Here is a 17,992-nt window from a genome sequence, read left to right on the forward strand (position 1 = left end):
TTGTTCCTATTATATGCTAATAAGATGAAAGAACCTGGGACCTTTTCTTTGTAGATCAAACTTCATGTACCTATCTGCTGCTGCTGGATTCCTTGGAGGACCAGAGAAACCCCAATAAGATCACCAGAGACAGCAGACTGAGCACTGAAGAGGGGACATTACTATGCTAACAAAGGAAAAAAAGGGTGTGGATTAACACAGACTCCAAGCCACACAAACAGGCAAGAGGAAAGATTTCACTGTCAAAGTTTCAACACGCCTTTCAATGAAGGTTGAGAAAAGAAAAATATCCTTGTTCGTTTCTCTGTTCCTCCGCAACAGAAAACATAAAGAACAGGGAAGACAAGTCTGGATCGTTGTGTTCTTCAGGCAGTAAAAATACCTTTAAACAGGAAAGACAAATTAAAAAAAAACAATAATTTTTGGACTCTGAAACCATCACAAGGGCACAAGAGCCCAGTTTCTTCCCACAATCCAAGGCATCTCTAACACAATGAATATTCAGGTTCAGCCCCAGTTCTCTCATTAGCTAGAGAAAAACATGACTGATTGATGAAGCTGTAGCATTGCTTCTTGGCCAGACATAACCAGAACCTGAGCACAGAAAGGCATTAAGGACTACGCAAAGCCATAGCCTGGTCTTACTTCCTGCGGGGTGTCTTTCTGTTTACGTAGGCAAAAGGAGCTTCCTCTGTGCTTTTCTGTGCTTGGCAGGATCTTGGGGTTGAGAAGTCAGGCAGATTGCCTCGTAGGCATGGGAAGATCTTGACTGATACCATAAATAGAGCCTCACTCCATCTGTTGCTTACATTAAACTTATCAGCTCATAAGCAAAGTGAGTGAAAGTGCAACTGCACAGCCAACATCCTGAGAGGGCTTCTTCCCTGGGAAACTCTGCTAGCCCATGTATGACATGCTGTGTCCTACTAGCTGCAGGAAGGGAGGCTATGCTTTGAAACCCACTAGCAGAGCTGCTACAAAGCACAAGTTTCAGATCTCAGCTAGAAAGGCCGGAGCTCTTCAGGAACAAACCCTAGCATCGTTGCCATAGCACAGGAAAAGGCAGTTCTGGCATAATGCATGCGACTGCCCCTTAAACCTGGGAACTCCTAAGACCTCAGTGTTTCCATTTTCCCAGGCAAGTTAATGAAGAGAATCCAAGAAAAATGAGGAAGACAAGGATCTGAGGCCACACATACATATACACATACACCGCCCCCCCCAAGGTTATTTCTAAAGACACGTATCTTCCTAGTATCTAAGCACTGCTTATGAGGCCACTTGCCTTCACTTAGCTTGGGTTTTTTGCACAGCAAATTACTGTCCATGTCTCCATGAGAATCCTGTCCCTCTCCAGGTGTACAGGTGCATGGTAGCTGGTTCTCACCTACCCTGCATTCTCCAGCCTCACTAAGCCAATAGAAAGCCACAGCTCTCCATATGCCATGTATTTAAAGGCAAGCTTCCCTGTCTTGTGACCTTAGGAGCATGTATCCAAGCAGCGAGTCCTTATTCTCTCGCACCAAGAAGAGTTGGTGGGATGTGGCAGAGCCCACACTAAGACTCAGGATGAAGAAGTGATGGCAGCTGAGTAATCCCCGGTTGCCTTTTAACCGGAGGCCTCCTATCTCATTTCCCTCGTTCAGGCTTCAGCTTGTGCAAAAGCTATGTCAGATTGATCCTTTGAAGGAAGGAAAGAGGGCAGAGATTAAAAAAGGCTGGAAGACACTGAACTAGATAGCACACGTTCAGGCCTGGGTAAGATTTATGCAATGCATTTGAGGTCAGTAGAGTTTTAGCATCTTAACTCCAGGTCTGAATCTACTTCCTGTCTGCTCCTAATATCTTAAAGCAGTGTTTCCCAAGCTCTGCAGATTTACACTCTGCAATAGTGCGCTCAGCAATTCTCACATCCAACTGCTACAGCTGTCACCACCACTTCCCTGGTGGCAAATCACAGCTACTGATTTGCATGTGCATCCCCTCAGGGAGCAAGCCCGACACTTTGGGAAGGTAGTCTTGGAAGCCCTTGAGGCACAGTAACCTGAAAAAAAACCCCACCCCTTGGGTCCTGGACTCTGTTATAGAAGCTACAACTCTGCACAATACGCCAGAAAAGGAGCTAAGATGCTTGCACTTAGGTTATTGTTTACTTGGCATCTGTAGGGCCGTAAGGGGTTTATGAGCAGCCCTCATTTTATTCTACCAAACAGCTCTAATCTAGAGCTCTTCCTGTCACAGTTCCTACTGATACCATCTACCACTCCAGCAATAGGACTGGGTGCAACATCTGTCTCCTTTTCGTGTTTCGAGGGGGAGGAGAGAGACCCCTCCTATACTCTTAAAACACAAGGGCTAGCATGTCCATTTTGACCTAGTTTAGGGTTTACTCCAATTCTCTGCTTCCTCATGGCTGGAAGCCCACTTGAGTCACTATATGATCCATACCATAGGGGAAAAAAAGCAAAAACACAAGACAATGTGGATGTCAGACACTGGCAGGGCAGATCTAGCTTATCAAGCAAGGCCCAGCTGTTGTAGCTCAATGACAAGGAGTTTGCCCAGGAAGCCACAGCTTCCTCCAGGTGCTGTTCAGCCCCTTATTTCTTTCTACAGTTTTCCCATCTCCTTCCATCCAGGCCACCTTGCTTGGGACCAGCTGCCTCCAGTTGCTCTTCAGACTTGCTCCTTAAACACATTGCTCCCCAGACTTGGGGCCATTAGTCTTCCCCCTCAATTGCCAATAAAAATCAAAACAAAAACTCTGGCATTGGAAAGCTTCCCCAACTTGGACATTTGGCTTTTCATGGCAGCCAATTTTTTAGCCACACAATGTCTATTCCAGTTGTAACCCCGTTGGATCAAATGCCTCCTCATCCTGCTGTCCCTGACCTGTGCAGCACTCTCTTGGTGTGATCTAAAACAGAGGTGACCAAGCATACAGGCTAGCAGGATGGGGAGGAGTCAGCTTGAGATTTGGATAACTCGCCCACTCAGAACGCTGTGTGGAAGGGGAGTCTGCGAATGGCTGTGCAGTAAATGCCAAGAGGAGGATCCCGAGTAGAGCAGCAGGCCAGCAAGGACAATGGCAGCTTGCACGCATCATCTTAGTAAATCATAACAGTCTCAACTATAAAGTGCCAACTGGCAGGAACTCAGGCCCAGTCCAGAAAGCCATGAATGCAGCTCTGTCAATGAAGACCAGGCAGTTGGGGGAACTCCCTTGGCACCACCCAACACATCTGGCATGGGCTGCCCCTGCACTAGGGAACTGTATAGGCCCCAACATTCACCACTGCAAACGCCAGTAATGGTCACTCAGCACCACGGCTCAAATGGACTGGCATCAAATGGCATCAAAGCCATGTTACAGCCATTGCTAGTGGTAGGGAGAGCATATTTCCCATGTACTGCCAAGTAGCAGTTGGAAACCAAGTACAAATTGCAAAGGATTCCCCAGCTCCTGTTGCAATTGAAATGCTCTTTGATCAGAGTCCTCCCACCAAGATCAAAGCATGATCCCTTTTCTCATCCAGTTGAATTGAGGTAAAGACTGGAAGAGCACCGAGTTCTTCTGTACTTAGATTCCTTATTAATGAAAGTATGAGAGTAAGCAAGAGAGAGACCACGGAGGTAGAAGGACAGCTGGAAACAGAAAAGGGATCCAAGGCAGAGAAGAAAAGCCACAGGATCAAGTGGCAAACAGTGTTACAGCAAGTTGAGGTGCCCACCAATACAGCCAGCAGTTTGCCCAGAAATTTTTCAGGGTAGCTTAGAGAAAGCCCTTTGGTTGTTTCTACTATTGGAACCACAGTCTTCTTCTCTCTCCCCACAGTATCCCAGTCTCTCTTCCATGTAACTACATACAGAATGTGCATATGCAAGCACAGGGCAACCCTCAATACCTCTGATTTCAGCTCACATGACAACCAAACCCAGCACAGCTGCAGCTGGTTCACTCTGAGCACAAGCATCCCTGTGAAATTCTGTAGGAACTAAGCCCTGACATCTGGAGGCCTTCCCCAACATGTTGGAGAGGGTTCCCACACAGTGTTTGCTGTCACTGAACTGGCAATATGGAGATGCCCTGCCCTGGGAAGGGAGAGGCCTCTATTTCAAGGCCAAAAGGCCAAAGTGAATGTTGCAGGGAAGTCACTACTAAATTACCCAGAGATGCCCAGAACCAGCTTTGCTGCAGCAAGACACGAGTTCCTCCATAGGCACCTGTATGCTCTCTCTGGGTACTCAACTGGGATGCTAGATCCCAGGCCCTGTCTGAAAGTCAAGCAGACAACAAAGCAAGTTAAAGAATCTAAAAGGGAGTCACTAACAGCTTTTGCTGCCTCCAGCAATATGCCTGCATATCCAGCCCAGCCCAGCTGCTTATTAATGTGGACCTTTACTAGAAACATGGCCAAAGCACAGTATACAATCATTCCCACCTGCCAATCATATTCTTCCCTGAAGGGAAACAGCTTGGAGGTACCCATGCCAAGGGCTCTGGTATGTTAACATACTTGTCAGCATCTCTCCTCCCTCCTGCAGAGACCCCCTGGCACAGCTTGGGTTTCATGAGCAAAAAGATTTCATATAGCGTTCACCTTTCCTAATTTAATCTGTAAAGTAAGTGTGTGTGTGTGTGTGTGTGTGTGTGTGTGTGCGCGCGCGCGCGCGCATGCATTGGGGTAGTAATAATCCCAACAGAGCAGCCCTCAACTCTGCATCTCCAGAAGTGCAAGTGCACTCTGTTCTTTCAAGGGTCCATTCATGCCTGCTCCATAACCTAGAGACCTCCTCTTGACCCTTTCCTTCATCGGCAGTGTTATTCCTATTGAACCCATCCTGTCACACTCATTGTCTTTGACTGACTTTTCTCTTCAACCACTTACTTCATTCCTCTTAAAAATCCAGATGTGTATTTGTCTCTTCCATCTTAAAACCTCTATTTGCCTCTTAGAAGACCATCCTCCCTCATCTCTAAGCTCAGGGTACACAGTGTTTACAATGGACATCTGAAGTTCTTCTGCTCTACTCCTCACTAGACTCTCCCATATCTGACTTCTACCCCTCATGTGCACTGAAATTGCCATTGCCAAAGTCTCCAGTGACCCCTTCCTCACTAGACTAGGACTCTAGCCTCATGGCTCCTTGACCCATCAGCTGCCCTTGCCCTTCGTGAAGTCCCTAGCTTCAAGAATAGAATGCAGTAAAATCAAGAAGTTGAGGATCTGAGGTCACATATTCTGTCCTGGCTCTCCCAATTCTCTGATCACTTCCTTCCTCATGCTTCCTCATGCACTTCTTCCTCATGCTTCCTTCCCCAGTTTTCTACAGGGGTTGCACAGGGCACTGTGCTTGACCCCTTATTCTTCTTTTTGTACACCTTATCTTTTGTAATCTCTTCTGCAAACACAAATTCAACAATGCTTCTATGTCAAGCTCATCATTTTCTGGGAGAATAAGGAGCCCAGCTTCCAAGAGCATGTCTCCTGCAAGCAGTACTAAGCCAGAACCTTACCCACTCTGCATATGCCCATCAGTCACTCACAGCACTCACTACTATTCAAACTCTGCCAACTCCATTATTGTGCTCATGCACTGCACCCAGTACCCTACTGTACCCCCTGCTATCCCAACCCCACATCAGCTCTGAAAATAACCTGGATAATACATTCAGCACTGATTGCTGTTTCATCCTCAAGCCCTGACCCACTCTGCCACTGTATCTCAGATAGGATCTTTAATATCCCCGCTATTCTGTTCCCAGATCTCATGCATCTCCGAGCTGCTCTGCAACGAGCTCTAGTCCTCTCCAAGACAAACTGCCTGTCAAACTGCAGTCATTGTGGTCATGCAGAAGCATACCACACCAAGTTCTGGACGCTGTTTTCACTTGTGATCTCAAACTTGTTTGACTCCAGGTTCTTCATGGACCACACCTACTGTATGTATCGCTTATACACCCACAGCCTGGCCCAGTGTGAAGATGCAGGGGAATTAGAAACCACTATTGAATAAGTGAAAAGGCTAACATATTGCAAATCTACAGTTTCCCACTGTTTGCAACAAGCTAAAGTCGACTCAATTTGCATTGTAAATTGAAATGGGAAAAGTTCCCTGGCACCCCTTGCTTTATTGCAGTATTACAGGGCTTGACACAAAACATTATACCCCTAAATACAGGGGGCATAGAGCAATTGTGACCTAAGAACACAATTAGCCTATGACAGGAAAGTGCAAACCAGGCTGAATTCAGCTCACTAGAAAGTGACAGGAGCATTGAAGTGACCCAGCCTGAGGGAGAGAGGAAGCCTTACAGCAAAGGGAAGCTGAGGTCTTCAGAGAACAAGGCCTGGGTTTCCTCGGCTCTAGTTCAATTACAAGCATCAGCTCTCATCTTGGCCAGCTTTTCCAACATCTGCCTGCAAGACCTAAGAGAAAGGCAGCAAAAGTCACAGCTCCAGGGGAAAGGACAGATGGGAATTATTGCATGGGTGCATCTTGGTGTACTGCAAACGGTCTCTACGTTATTTCTGGAGTAGCTATAACACCTAGAAGCAAGCAAAGCCATCCCAAACACAGGCCACTGAAACCTTAACCCAGTCTTATTCTCTGGCCAATTTTTATTCAGACCCCCCGGTTTTTCCAAGGAAGCCATTTTAAAAAGACTTGAATTAGCCCAATAATCCCATCATTCATGTTACTGTGCCTGCAGAACCAGGCTAGTTTACAGCCACAGAAGTCTAGCATAGATGGAAAACACTAAAGTTTTACAAACCTCTAAAAATCACTGGCATCCAAAATAATGTAACAATTTTAAAATGTCAGTATTACACCACTAGGAGCAAACAGTGTGATCAGTCCTGTGTAAGCTTTTTGAGAGAATTATCGTGGTGCATGTCTGTGGGGAACTGTGGCATCGATGCCTACACAGTCAAATGGGTCACTAATTGGCTGGAGGGCCGCACACAGACAGTGGTGGTAGACGGGTCTTATTCGACCTGGAGGGACGTGGGCAGTGGGATCCCCCAAGGCTCGGTCCTTGGGCCCGCACTGTTCAACATCTTCATCTGTGATTTGAACAAGGGGGTGAAAAGCACCTTGTTCAAATTCGCAGATGACACTAAAATGTGGGGAGAAGTGGGCATGCTAGATGGGAGGAATAAGTTGCAATCGAACCTGGACAGGTTACAGGGGTGGGCGGATGAAAACAGGATGGGTTTCAACACTGACAAGTGCAAGGTGATGCACCTGGGGAGGAAAAACCAGCACCATACCTACTGGCTGGGGAACTCCCTTCTCGTCAGGGCAGGGGCAGAGAAGGATCTTGGAGTCATTATTGATGCCAAAATGAACATGGGCCGGCAGTGTGGGGATGCAGTGAGAAAGGCCAACCGTACCTTGTCGTGCATCCACAGATGCATCTCAAGCAGATCCAAGGAGGTGCTCCTCCCCCTCTATGCGGCACCGGTCAGGCTGTAGCTGGAGTACTGCATCCAGTTCTGGGCGCTGCACTTCAGGAGGGATGTGGACAACATGGAGAGGGTCCAGAGGAGGGCCACTCGCATGATCCGGGGAGGGCAGGCCCTACGAGGAGAGGCTACGGGACCTGAACGTGTTCAGCCTCCACAAGAGAAGGCTGAGGGGGGATCTAGTGGCCTGTTACAAACTAGTCAGAGGGGACCAGCAGGCATTGGGGGAGTCCCTGTTCCCCCAAACACTACCAGGAGTGACTAGAAATAACTGTCACAAGCTGGCAGAGGGTAGATTCAGGCTAGATATCAGGAGGCGCTACTTCACTGTCGGGGCTGCTAGGATCTGGAACCAACTTCTAGGAGTAGTGGTGCTGGCTCCTACCCTGGGGGTCTTTAAAGGGAGGCTGGATGAACACTTTGCCTGGGTCATTTGACCCCAGTACTCTTTGCTGCCATTGCAGAGGGTTGGACTTGATGATCTGCTCAGGTCCCTTCCAACCCTACCAACTATGAAACTTTGATATCCTACTTGCACAGGGCAAGCTCTCTGTCACAGGACCAAAGCAAAGCAGTCAGTTAAAAACATAGGATTATTGTCATCATCCTCATCAGTGATCCCTCACAGTCAAGGATGATCATTCCCATGGGTCAAGTAAAGGTTTACAATATAGTGGGGCTTAATCCATTACTGCCCCATCTTGCACTCTCAATCAGCAGCTTAGTTCTCTCTCCTCTCTGCCATGTTGCTTTGCTTTACTAAAGCCTGTTTTTTATGACATTCACAAAAGACTCTAATACATGACAAAATGATCATTTCTGATATGGAAATCACAAAAAATGCTAAACTGCTGAAACAGGTTCTGCATAAGCCCATTAGCAGAGAACAAAGCATTAACATTCAGATGGATTTGGACATTAAGTGTAATTGGGAATAATTAGCGTGCCACGTATGTAACTGGGAGGAGAGTGGCTAGAACGTGTCAAACACTACAGGGTACATCTTACTTTGATTTCACCTCAATATTAAATTAAAATCCAATAGTGCCTGATTTATGGCTTTTTAAGTGATTTATTCAATTCATTTTGTAGTTTAATAAGCCATCATCTGCCCTGGGGAGCCAAAAGCTTTTTTCCCAGACAAATTAAATCTCTTCAGATTCTCAGCAGTGGTTGCCACAGCTACAAAAGCATAGTTAACTAAATTAAGGACCATGCAGTCAAGCAAACATGGAAGGGGTTAATTGATGAATGACCTTACTCTAGGCAAACACATCCAAGTACCCCACTTTTCATGTGTTCACTTAGTTTAATTCATTCCTACAATTAACAGCTTTCAAGAGACCGTTTGTCATCTCATTTTATTAATTACTAACTAGAAGAACCTCAGCCATCCAAGGATTTCTTTGCTCTGGCCATAGGTAATACCAGCAATGCAGAGATGCTGAGTATCAGCAGGTTCCAGCACACTGCTCACTCAATCCCTTGATTTCCAGATATCCCATTACGTCCATCTTACCAACCATATACATCAGCTTCCCCAACAGGGAGGTGAGGCACAGAAGTTACGCCAACAAGCAACAAAGGCAGGTAAGCAACTTGCATGAAGTGGTACGAAAGTCTCTGGAAAACCAGGAAACAAGCTCCAGACCTCAAGGGTCAAGGCAATGCTCTAACCACCTACCCTTTCTCAAGGAAATACCAGGCATGTTTCCTTACTAAGCAAACTTGAACCCTCAACTCAAGAGAAAAAAAAGGCAACTCCCACTGGGTTTGGGATGATTTTTGGCTTGGACTACACTTTTCATCTCCCGTGCAGCCACAGCTAATATTTCTTTTAGCAAGTTATCTTTACAGCCAGGAAGTGGGTCTTTCCATCTGGACAATGTCAGTTTCTTGGCTAATTCAACCTAAATGTTAACAAATCCATGCTGCTGCTTTTGTTTCTTCTCCTCAGGGATACGCGGAATTTTTATTTTTCTTTATAACTGCTAGAGAAAATATCTTTTACAAGCCCCTGTGAGCTAGTAGAATAAGTCTAATAGAACAAGGGAAAAAAAACAGCTCACCAGGCTTTGAGATCATCTGTGCAGGACAGAAAAAAGAAAATAAGAGATAGGAAGGCAACCACATAATGCATACACAGCTTCAAAGATGCTCCTAATGATAACGTTTCAAGGAAACGCACACATATATACACACACACATGCACACAGATATTCTTGTTCAATGAGGGAGACTTGGCATAGCAAGAATAACGTGATGCTGATAAGCAAGAAAAATAGGGAGGCTAAGCAATTTTGAGAGATAAAGCATCATTCAGATCAGTTTGGGCCCTGGCCCCATGCTGTCTCATCTGCAGCTGACAGAGATGCCCCAGTGAAATGAACCACCCCTCCGGTGTTTATGGCCCACTCGCAATACCACAATCAATGGGCAATAGTTATAATCACCCTATAAGGGAACCGCAGAAAAGGGAGACATATTAATAGATCTCCCACCTGATCCTGGATTGTGCACTTGCTACAATTGCACAATGGATTTGTTTCAGTTAGTTGGAGAAGTGTGTCCAAATCACTAGGGCTGCCACTATTTTCTTTAAGAAACATGTTCTTAGAACTCTTATGAGCAGGAAGATTTTCTCCTTGTTATTCAGCTGCTTCATTTAATTTCCCTCGATTCTCCTCCCTTTGAGCCTTCCCTGAATAATTCTTCCCCCTCCAGAGTCCACGTTCAACTGTGCCGATAGCAAACCAGAACAGTGTCACTAAAGCCAACAGAATTGCTCTGTGATTCACATTACCATCACTGACCAGTTCTAGCCCTTGCTTTTAACATTAGCGGCAATTTTCATCTCCCCAATACTTGCCCTTAGCTACAAGGCTCTTATGTGCTTCCCAGCCTTTTCATGCCTTCTGTCCTAGACACTCAGGGACCTCTGATGCACAAACCATAATTCTCATTCCCCTGCCAAGCAGAGACTAAGTAGTTTAAAGAGAAGTTTTCCAATATAAACACTAAGTATCAGATAAAGCCATAAAAGCCAGGAAACTCAGTCAAGGATGCTTCTTTGTCTTCAGTCTTGGAAGAAAGATGGGGGCAGAGATTGGAGTTGGGGGCTGGGGAGGTAGAAGGTTTTTACTCGAAAGTGACCCAGAGCAAGTTGGTTTGGACATTTCATCTGACTCAAAGCAATGTTCTAGTGTTGGGGGGGAGGTCCCTTCCCTTCCCTTCCCCAAGGAAAGTGGATCCACTTTAACAGAAGAGACTGATAGCAACACACCCCAAAGTTGTCCAGACTAGAGGCTCTCCCCTAGAAAATAAGACTTATCTGTTCAAATCCTCTCCGGCACTAGAGGAAGGTGAATGTTGGTTTCTCCCACGCTGGACACACACCCAAACAATGAGGTGACTTAATGAAAAGGGTACTTTTAAAGTGGCCCCGTTGTTTTCTAAACTTGAATTAACAAGTACTCCCAAACAACACATTCTAGGCTGGTTTGGGTGTGTCGGTGTGCTCATGAGGGGCATTTGCTTTGATCAAAACTATTTGGCAAATTTAGGTCAAATATCTGAAAATGCTATTTTTTGGTGAATAAAATTAATCATGGGAGAAAATCCCAACCACCTTTATGCCGAGTTGGTCTTCTCTAACAGAAGTGTTCAGATTCAGGTGTGATCTGATACAATTAGGTACCTCCCATCTATATCCTGACAAAACACCAGGGAAGTTCAAGAGAATCTGAATTCCCCTGACATTTATGGAATTAGGCCCATCAAAATGTCCTTTTCATGGTCTCTTTAATAGTCACATAAATCGGGCAAATAAACTCAAATAGTGAAGGGAACGTGTGTTACTTGGAGCGGACGGGACAGGATGTTTAGCTAGGGGTCTTTACAGAGACGCCTATATTTTCACAAGATAAGAATCAGCACCACGTAACAGGAAAAAAGCGCATCTTTGGCCAGGATACCATTCTTGCCAGGGGAGAGTGTGTAACCAATTGGCTCCAGCTCCCAACGTGTGACAGCCAGCAGGACCCATATCCCCTGTATAGGCCACCAGTAAATACAGTGACCTGGGGACACAGGACTGCACAAGAGATACAGATCTGACAGATACAGAAGTAAAAAGAAGTTTGCATTAAAAGACTTCTTGGCACTTGCAAGACTGGGGTCTTAGTCCAGTCAAATTTCAGCTCAGTATCAGGTTTTCTGCCAACATAAAGTTCCAAGGTAGATTGAAATGGAAATGGTTTTCATTCATATTGGAGACACTTAAGTAGTTGTTGCTGTACTGTGCAAAATGGATTCTACTTTCTACTACAGAGGAGGCTGCATTGGAATGATGAAGCAATTCCTTTTGTTTGCAGGGAGCCTGGAGATCTTTCAGAAGGAAAAAAGTCTGGCGTATGGTCATTTTCACTGCATGTTGCGAGGGTGTCAGGAAGATCACCCGTCTCCAAGCTGCTGCAGCCACACCTCAAGTGACCCTAACTTACAGGTAAAATCACATGCCATACCCTCCTCCATCCTAAAGAGGCCAGAAATAAAGGAAAGATTAAGGGGCCAGAAGCAAAATGGAAGTCAGAGCTCATTCCATGGAAGCCAAGGAACAGACGAGTGATATAAAATATCAGATGGATCAAGACTACGGCAAAACCAACAGCCAGTTTTCCATGTGGATAAAGAAACAAGACCAATCGCTGGCTGACATATCCACTCAGGCTTACTCCCATTAGCTGGACAATAGTTCCTGCCCAAAAAGCAAATTCTTCCCGTAGGTTCATGCCATTCGTGATTTCACCCATCATTTTGGAGGGACAATGTGCCCATAATATAACAGATACTAGAAGGTGGTTGGTGACACTCTGCTACCCTGTACAGATCTGGTTAGATAAGGCTTTTCTTTCATAGTTTCAGATTATCTGCATATTTATTCATTTTTTAATTGCTTTAATACTTAAGGTAGGGGCATGAACATTACATTCAATTGTGCCTTACTTATTTTGCCCCAGATCACAGACACCTACTTTCCCCCGTTCTGTTAGTCAGTCACTGTAGACTCAACGATACCCAGACAATCCTTATTAAAAACTAATTCAGATGGCATGTGTGTTCATCTAGCCCACGTAGTCCAATTGCTGAAACACTTACAACCCTTCTGCCGGCCACCAGCTGGCAGCAACAAGGGCCAGGTTCAAATTCCAGGGTACCCAATAAGTTCCCACCATGGCTTGAGCCCCCAGCCAGAAATCTGGGATCAGTAAATTTGGCTGGGGTGTCCCACATAAACAAAACCTCCTCCTCGTACACAGTGTAAACACAAGGATAGATTTATTACAGAAAATAAAAGGCAAGGAAAACAAAAGGAAAGCACCAAATACAATTTAACACACAAATGAACAGCACTAAAACGTGTCAGGCTTTCAGCCCCGGTCCAGAGTGCACCAGGTCTCACTCTGGCCCAAAGCGTGCCAGCAAAACTGCCAGACTCCCATCCTGGTCAGTGCACTCCAGGGCAGTGGTTCTCAACTGGGGGCTCGCAGCTCCCTGGGGGGCTGCAAGGAGGTTTCAGCAGGGTCAGCCTGGCCCAGCCTGGTGTGGGAAGGAGCCGCCTCAGCCCCCCGGGGGGCTGAGGCGAGTCGCGAGGAAGGGGTGGGGTGGGGCCAACCCGCCCACCCGACCCCACATCCTCCATCCTGTGGGCAGTGCGGCACGCGGGTGTGCGAGGCTCCACGCTGCTGCTGCTCAGCTGAGCAGGGTCCCGGGGCGCCCTGCTGCTCAGCCCTGCCCACAGCACCCAGAGCCACGTGGGCTGGACTGGGGTGCCGGGCTGGTTGCTGTCCCAGACCATGGAGGTTTTATAGCATGCAGGGGGGACATGGCACTCAGGAAGAAAAAGGTTGAGAACTCCTGCTCTAGGGATTAATAAATACCTCCATGGTATTATCCCACCCAAAACCCAGAAAACAAGAAGGGGAAAGAAGAGGGTGACACTAGGGGTCTCAAGCCCCAAGACAGACTTTCTCTTCCTGTACCTAAGGCTTTTCCTTCACATAGCTTCAGCTGGCTTCTGCAGTGAAGTGGGGAGGGAGATCTCCGCCATGGGGGAAGTTTCTCTGGCTCCCCATTTAGCTTCATAGCTTTCAGCAGCAGCCCCAGGAGAAGGAGAGAGAGCCTTGAATCTAGTAGTGAGGTTTCTGTGTACCTGGTGTGACATCATGCAAGCTTTTGCAAACAGGGCTTACCCTACCCCAGGTTTTCTCTCAACCGATTTAAACAGAACACTGCTCAGTTTAGCCAGTTAGGCTCGGGGTTTGATCTCCCCGTCTTTAAAGAGGACTAAAACTAGCTTTCGTTTATGGTCCATGGCAGGGACTATTCCCAGACAACAGGCCTAACAAAAGCCACAGCTATTTGCCTACGTGCAGTATGTTCTGTCTCTTTCCAACTTGCCAAGCCGGGGAGAGAAAACAAGATACTCAATTATAGGAAACATGGTACATACAGTACGGCAGAAAAAAATATACATACAATCATATTTAACTAAAGCCATACACAACAACACACTGCAATACAAAATGGCTTGCACATTTTGTGTGGGTTACAACTGCAACACAGTTATAGGAAAAATGGCCTACAAAGAGCAAGAAGGGAGGATGACAGTGCTATACGTAGCATTTCCAGCTTCCACTGAAAAATTGGGAGATGCACTCCATGCCAGACTTACAGGCATGAACTGAAGGGGAAGGAGAGAATTGTCACAAGAAGCAAAATTACTCAAAACTTAGGGAGTCTTTTCCCCAATTGTCAAAACCAGAACCAAATGCAGTTGCATCACTTCTGCATGTTTCAGAGACATATTGTCAGAAATCCTCCTGTGATACAAATATGTCCACTCAAGCCCATAAACACAGCATGGATTGAAGAAAAGTTCTTTGATTTCTGTTAAGTCCATTGTGACAGAACATCCCAAACCAGATCTCCACCCAAATGGGAAGGGGGGTTAATAGTTCCCCTTGCCCAAAACAATGCTAGCAGTTTGCTGACTTCCTCCTCCTAACAAAGAAAGGCAAGAAGTCCAAAAAGCAAATGCACAGCAGCCTATCAGGCTGTCTAGACAGCTGCACACAAAAAAGTCCCCTCATTGAAGTTGCTGAAATAGGACTCGGTGGCTCATTAGGCTTTTCTTCTAAAAATAGTGACTGTATTTTTAGTAACAACCCAAACAAATGACATCTTTGTATGTGTTACAGGTGCCTGTTGTGAATAATGGGAAAGAGATGGGAATCTGAACTTTAGATGCCAGCTAAGCAGCCTCACAACTCTCAAACAGAGCAGGACGCATCCAACTCTGGGACCCCTTTTACAACTTATTGCTGGGATTTCCCTTGAAAGATCCCAAGCTCAGAAACAAACCCAGAAACCATGAGAGCCATTGACCTGTAAATTAATACTTGCTATTATTGGTGTAATAGAAACCCTCCACCCAAAATGATGTCTCTGTACTACCAGGCATTTTATACATGCATAGTAAGAGATCATCTGTAATTGTAGAATCATAGAAATGTAAGGTTGGAAGGGACCTCAGGAGTCCCTCAAAGATGGTCCTCAAAGCAGGACCATCCGCAACTAGATCATTCCAGCCAGGGCTTTGTCGAGCCAGGTCTTAAATCCCTCTAAGGATGGAGATGCCACCATTTCTAGGTAGCCCACTCCAGTGCTTCACCACCCTCTTAGCAAAAGAGTTTTTCCTAATATCTAACTTAAACTTCCAATGCTGCAACTAAAGACCATTGGGTCCTTGTTCGGTCCTCTACCACCACGGAGGAAAGTCTAACTCCATCCTCTTTAGAACCCCTCCATCAAGTAGTTGAAGGCTACTTTTAAATCCTTGCTCTCCATTTTTCTTCTGCAGACTAAACAAGCCCCGTTTCCTCAGCCTCTCCTCAGAAGTCATCTGCCCCAGCCACCTAACCATTTCTGTTGTCCTCCAATGAACTCTCTCCAACTTGTCCACATCCTTTTTGTAGTGGGGAGCTAAAACTGCACACAATACCGCAAATGTGGCCTCACCACTGCATAATAGAGGGGCATAATTACTTCCTTTAATCTGCCAGCAACATTCCTACCAATGCAGCCCAGTATACTGTTAGCCTTCTTGGCAACAAGGGCACACTGTTGCCTCATATTCACCTTATTGTCCACTGTAACCCCCACGTCCTTTTCTGCAGAGCTGCTGCCCAGCCAGTTCGTCCCAAGCCTGTACTGGTGCATGGGTTCATTCTGTCCTAAGTGCAGGACTTTACACTTGTCCTTGTTGAACCTCATGAGATTTCTTTTGGCCCAATCCTCCAATTTGTCTAGGTCACTCTGAATCCTAGCCCTACCCCCCATTACATCTCCTACTCCCTCCAGCCTTGGTGTCATCTGCAAAGTTGCTGAAGGTGCACTCTCTGCTGTACACCACATCTACTGGCCTCCCTACATCCACAGAGTCAGTCACCTTATCCTAGAAGGCAATCAGGTCGTTCAGGCATGACTTCCCCTTGGTGAATCCATGCCGACTGTTCCTAATCACCACCTTCTTCAAGTGCTTAGAAATGGACTCCTTGAGGACTTGCTACTTGCTTCCAGGGACTGAGGTAAGGCTGACAGGTCTGTAGTTCCCTGGATACTCCTTCTTCCCTCTCTTACAGAGGGGCACTATATTTTCCCTTTTCCAATCATCCAGGACCTCTCCCAATCAACATGAGTTTTCAAAGATAAATGCTAGTGGCTCTAAAATCACAGCAGCCAACTCCCTCAGCACCCGCAGGTGCATCCTGTCTGGCCCCATGCACTTGTACATGTTCAGTCCCAAACCTGTTCTTTTGCCACTGTTGGCTGCTCACCTCCTCCCCAAACTTTGCTGCCAGGTGCAGTAGTCTGGGAGTTGACCTTGCCTGTGAAAACTGAGGTGAAAAAGTCACTGAGTACTTCAGTCTTTTCCATATCATCTGTCACTAGGTTGCCTCCCCCATTCAGTAAAGGACCCATACTTTTCCTGATCTTACTCTTGCTGCTCACATACTTGTAGAAACTTTTGTCATTACCCTTCACATTCCTTGCTAGCTGCAACTCCAGTTGCACTTTGGTCTTCCTGTCTTCATCCCTGCATGCCTAAGAAATGCTCTTATAGTCCTCTCTAGTTGTTTAACCAAGTTTCCATGTTTTGTCAGCTTCCTTTTTTGTGTTTAAGCTCACCAAAGGCTTCTCTGCTAAGCCAAGTTGGTGGCTTGCTATATTTGCTATTCTTCCTGCACATCAGGATGGTTTGTTCCTGCACCCCCACTTAGGTTTCTTTAAAATACACCCAGCTCTCCTGGACTCCTTTCCCCCTCAGACTGGCCTCCCAAGGGATCCTATCCATCAGTTCCCCGAGAGAGTCAAAGTCTGCTTTTCTGAAGTCCTGGGTCCATACTCTACTGCTCTCCTTTCTTCCTTTTGCCAGGATACTGAACTCAATCCTCTCATGGTCACTGCTGCCCAAGTTGCCATCCACTGCTACATTCCCCAGTTCTTCCGTTTGCAAGCAGCAGGTCAAGAAGAGCATGGCCACTGTTGGTCTCTCCAGCACTTGCACCAGAAAGTTGGTCTCCAGTGCTCTCCAGAAACTTCCTAGATTGACTGAGCACTGCTGTATTGCTCTCCCAGCAGATGTCAGGGTGACTGAAGTACCCCACGAGAACCAGGACCTGTGTTGTGGAAGCTTCCACTAGTTGTCCGAAGAAAACCTCATCCACCTCATTCTTCTGGTCTGGTGGTGTATAGCAGTGACCCACTATAACATCACCCTTCTTGCTCTTCCCTCTAACCTTGACCCAGAGGCTTTCTTTACCCCAGAGAGCTTTTCATTTAATACTTCCTTGGTCCAAATTGCTTCATTCTTTCCATTTTACACAAGCTGAGACACATACTATGTGCCTTGGCCAAGGTCACACACAATGTCTGTGACAGAGCTGGAAATTAAGACTATTATTCATATTTCTCAATCATACTGGAGAGGAATTATTGAGAATGCAGAGACCTAAAGGCAAGGTCGGAAGAAAAAAGCTCTAGAGTGGAACAACTCAGGAAGGGAAGGAAAAGACTCAGCTAGGGGACTTACTTAATTGAAATGTAAACTAGCATGCATTTATGAATCAGCAATCACAGCGGAGAAGCCAATTATATATAGTTTCTGCAGGTTATTATATATTTAAGTTTTGAAATGATTTGCTAGGGGATGGGAGATAGTGAGAACAATCACTGGTCCAAGAAAGCAAATATGACCATGAATATCATTAAAAGTTCATGATGAATATTGGGACACAGTAGAGAGGCCGGGTAATCTTGTATCCATTGAACAAGCCACATGAACCTGCCAATACCAAAGATGACTTTGGAATGTCAATGCAAGGAACCTAACCCCCTGAGTGACTTTGAAATAAAGGTATATAAGCAATGAGACACAGCACAGGGGGAGGGGAATGGGT

General features: G+C 46.0%; 1 protein-coding gene and 1 long non-coding RNA gene across 2 annotated transcripts in view; both read right to left on the reverse strand.

Annotated features, from left to right (window-relative positions):
* NEURL1B (neuralized E3 ubiquitin protein ligase 1B) overlaps window positions 1-17,992 on the reverse strand; it is a 215,293-nt gene that overhangs the window by 123,347 nt on the left and 73,954 nt on the right. The window lies entirely within an intron of this gene.
* Window positions 3,965-17,410, reverse strand: LOC109310008. The gene is made up of 4 exons (XR_002101111.1): window positions 17,146-17,410; window positions 10,251-10,259; window positions 5,300-5,305; window positions 3,965-3,976 (listed from the first exon to the last, which is right to left on the reverse strand). It is a non-coding gene; the product is annotated as an uncharacterized LOC109310008 (long non-coding RNA).

This window comes from Crocodylus porosus, unplaced genomic scaffold, assembly GCF_001723895.1.
Source record: "Crocodylus porosus isolate Cpor-Errol unplaced genomic scaffold, CroPor_comp1, whole genome shotgun sequence".
Taxonomy (NCBI): Eukaryota; Metazoa; Chordata; order Crocodylia; family Crocodylidae; genus Crocodylus; species Crocodylus porosus.